This window comes from Odocoileus virginianus, chromosome X (genome assembly GCF_023699985.2).
Source record: "Odocoileus virginianus isolate 20LAN1187 ecotype Illinois chromosome X, Ovbor_1.2, whole genome shotgun sequence".
Lineage (NCBI taxonomy): Eukaryota > Metazoa > Chordata > Mammalia > Artiodactyla > Cervidae > Odocoileus > Odocoileus virginianus.
This window is the reverse complement of record NC_069708.1, coordinates 10,113,494-10,117,736: the sequence shown is the minus strand read 5'-3', so window position 1 is coordinate 10,117,736 and position 4,243 is coordinate 10,113,494. Positions and strand designations below refer to the sequence as shown.

General features: G+C 44.6%; 1 non-coding gene across 1 annotated transcript; it reads right to left on the bottom strand.

Annotated features, from left to right (window-relative positions):
* Positions 1-438: 438 nt before the first annotated feature.
* On the bottom strand, positions 439-627 carry LOC139033186 (U2 spliceosomal RNA). The gene has a single exon (XR_011485814.1). It is a non-coding gene; the product is annotated as a U2 spliceosomal RNA (small nuclear RNA).
* Between the last annotated feature and the right edge of the window lie 3,616 nt (positions 628-4,243).

Sequence of the window (4,243 nt, the reverse complement as noted above, 5' to 3'; positions counted from 1 at the left end):
AGTGGAGGCTATTCTTTAGTGATAGTGCACGGGCTCAAGGTATGCAGGCTTCAGTAGTTGTGGTTCCCAGGCTCTAGAGCACAGGCTCAGTAGTTGTGGCACATGGGCTTAGTTGCTCCATGGCATGTGGAATCTTCCTGGATCAGGGATTGAACCCATGTCTCCTGCATTGGCAGGCAGATTCTTTACCACTGAGCCACCAAGGAATCCCCCTAACTTTACCTTTTATCTAGATATGTCAATTGTTAACATTTTTTCGTGTTGTATATGTCCATATATATACATATATATGTCCATATATACATGCTTATTTATTTCAAGTTGAAGAGGCAGATGGCTGCAGCTAACACCACTTCATTTAGCTTAAGAACGAACAATTCTCTTAGAAAACTAGGGACTTCCCTGGTGGTACAGCAGTTGACTCTCTGCTTCCAATGCAGAGGGCATGAGTTTGATCCCTGGTTGGGGAAATAGGATCCCACATGCTGCAGGGCGCCCCAAAAAGAAATAAATGAAATTAAAAACAAAATTATAGTGTAAGTATTCAACTTTCAACTGAGCAACTAAGCACTGCACACAGTACATATTATACTACACTTGATCTCAGCCAAAAGGCCGAGAAGCGATACACAGTACATATTATATAATATAGTCTGCATTCAGTTTTCACCAAGTGAAAGTTGCTCAGCCGTGTCTGACTCTTTGTGACCCCATGGACTAGTCCATGGAATTCTCCCGGCCAGAGTACTAGAGTGGGTAGCCTTTCCCTTCTCCTGGGTATCTTCCCAACCCACAGATTGAACCCAACTCTCCTGCATTGCAGGCAGATTCTTTACCAGCTGAGCCACAAGGGAAGCTCAAGAAAACTGGAGTGGATAGCCTATCTCTTCTCTAGGGGATCTTCCTGACCCAGGAATCAAACTGGGGTCTCCTGCATTGCAGGCAGATTCTTACCAACTGAGCTATCAGGGAAGCCCATAATATAGTCTGCGTTCAGTTTTTACCAATTGTCGCAACAACGTTGTCCTGGCAATTTTTCCTCCCTAGATCTAATCCTGGTATATGTGTTTTGTGTTTAACTACCATGTCTCTCTAGCCTCCTTTTTTTTTTTTCCCCTTTGGACCCACTGCATGGCATGAGGGATCTTAGTTCCTCAGCCAGGGATCAAATCCATGTCCTCTGCATTGGAAGGCGAAGTCTTCACCCCTGGACCATCAGGGAAGTCCCTAACCTCCTTTGACATAGGTCAGCTCTTAGCCTCTCTCTGACATTCATGACACAGGTGTTCTTAGAGATTACACGCTAGCTGTTGTGGAGGAGTCTCTCGGTTTGGGTTTGTCTGATGTTTCCTCGTGATTAGATTTGGTTTATGTGCTCTTCTGGTAGAAACACTACATAAATGAGTTTGTGTCCTTAGAGCATCACGTCAGGAAGCAAAGGATGTTAGTTTATCTGCTGTTGGTAATAATATCTTTCTTGACATTTGGTTAAGTGGGGATCTTTGAGTTTTGTTAGCAGGGTATCTTCAGCACAGCATGATAAGGAAGTTGTGGTACATATACACAATGGAATATTACTCAGCTATAAAAAGGAACACATTCGAGTCAGTTCTAATGAGGTAGATGAATCTGGCGCCTATTATACAGAGTGAAGTAAGTCAGAAAGAGAAAGGCAAAATACTGTATATTAATGCATATATATGGAGTTTAGAAAGATGGTACCAATAATCCTACATGCAGGGCGGCAAAGGAGACACAGGCTTAACGAACAGACTTTTGGGCTCAGTGGGAGAAGGCGAGGGTGGGATGATTTGAGAGAATAGCTTAGAAGCATGTACATTACCATATGTAAAACAGATGACCCGTGTGAGTTCAGTGCATGATGCAGGGCACCCAGAGCTGGTGCTCTGGGACAACCTAGAGGGATGGGTTGGGTAGGGAGGCAGGAAAGAAAGTCTGCACAGCAGGAGGTACCTAAAATCCCTCTGTGACCTGGACTAGATACAAACTCGGCAAGAGTTAGAGTTAAGTATGGTTCCTGGTAGTGCTGGCTAGTGTGGTTTAGTTCTGCAGCTGAGGGACCTCACCAAAGATCCCAGCTTACATAGTTTCTCCAGACCTCGTGCCAAACCCTACCATCTGTGATACTAACAGGGTAACCCCTGAGGGGGCCTGCTGAGTCTCTTTCCTAGGAAGGCACACTATGTAGATAGCTCTTTAGAGGAAGGGAACTCATAAGGCATTCTCTCAAAATCCAAAACTACACTAGCTGAAAGCATGGTTCAGAACCTGAGTCCTGTATTGATTGGTTGCAGAGAGGTTAGGTTTAACAAGCCTGACTTTATCTATTTGGACTTACTTCTGAAATAGGCAGTGATAAGGACCCCAGGGAATGTATTTCTCAAAGCTGACTGTGGTTGCAGGGACCTTCTTTCCCCACTCAATCCCTAACTTCAGAATGATTTAATAATGAGCTGCCATTGGGCCTGGAGCTTCTACAACATCTTTTAGAATGTGATGGCTTAAAAGGACTGTTGTTTATGATGAACATGCTGGTGACCTCAGCTTCTGCATTGCACATGAGAATAACCTGATCCGAAGAGACATATTGGGAGCAAGCTTGAAGTTACTTGGCCTTCTGGTCGAGGCAAGGCTGTTTAACCTTCAAGGAACAGAAACAGACTTAGACAGGCAGCAGGTGGCCTCATGGACATGGGACCCAGCCTCACAGGAGCTGAAACCCGAGAGGGCTTCTGTGATCTATGGTTGAGGCCTTTCCAGAAACCATCACTGCAGGAATTCCTGGTCCTTCCCATGGAAGCTCCACAGTTCCTGTGATTTGACTGCACTCACCATATCTGCTGCTTCCTGTTTTCTCACCAACTTGCTCACTCTTCTAATTTCCTGGAGAAAGTCTGATAGGCTCTAGAGGGTGTCTGAGTTGGCGTCTTCCCCCAGAGTATATACTAAGAAAAGGGTTGAGTGCAAGCAGTGTAGTTCTGGAGTGAAAACTACACTGGAGGAAGCACAGAGGGAAAGCGAGAGAAAGGTGGCAAATTCAGTAAGTTACTGCTGTGGAGCTTGATTCTCCAAGGAACCCTCTGAGAGAATGGGGATCGTGCTGCAGAACAGTCCCTCCAAGAGGGTGAGGAAATTGGGGATGTACCCAGTTCCACCTGTCACCCTGCTAAATATTCATCACCTTCTAAGATCATGCCTTTGAATTTTTAAAATATTTGTTTGTTTATTTGACTCTGCTGGGTCTTAGTTGCAGTATGTGGAATCTAGTTCCCTGACCGGGGATCGAACCTGGGGCTCCCTGTGTTGGGAGTGCAGAGTCTTAGCCACTGAACCACCAGGGAAGTCCCTGATGAACATTTTTGGGGGGCTTGTCTGAGAATTTCTTTATTTCTCCTTACATTTTATTTTTTCTTTTCCTGATGAACTTTTAAAAAATGAACTCATTACAAAAGAGTAGAAGAAATGCCCTATATGGCCTCCAGGAAATCATTCAAATATTCCAATTACATGTAAGAGTTTTTTTTTTTCCTAGTCATGCTGGAGTTGAAAATAAATCATCTCTGTTTCCCTCCTTGAGCCCAAAACCAATTGAGACATGAGACATAAGAATCAAATGGATGAGATAAAAATATCAGCTCTGTCACTCTTAAGATTGAATTATAGAATGAAACTGAATGTATGGCCATAAGGAGTCTCCCAGAGCCTCCCTTCCTGACAGTGCGTGAGAAAATGTAGCTTCTCACTTGTGGGGGAAACTCTTTCCTGATAAACTTACCACGTGGAGTTTGTGAAGGGGTGGAGGGAGACACATACAGACAGAGACAGAGACACACACACAGAAACACAGAGAGATCCACAGAGAAACAGACACAGAAACAGAGGAGGGAAGGAGGGATGGGGAAGGGGTAAAGCTGGGTCTTCTGAGAGGCAGACTCTGAGACCCAGGAGTGCAAAAATTTTATTCTAAGCTTAGGTTTTGAAAGATAAAAATGGAAGAAAGCACAACAGGGCAGGAGAGCCTGGGATCTCAATGCACATTTGACAAAACCCCTGCCAACCCATGGGGCCCTCCAAAGCAAACCTTGTCTCTTAAAGGGGTACCACCTTAGGCAGAAATGGCCAGACCTTGGCACTCCCGCTGTGTTTAGTCATGGGTTGTGGCTGCCCAAGGAGAAGAACATGGTTTTCAAAATCTAGAGGCTGTCAACTAACTTGACTTGTT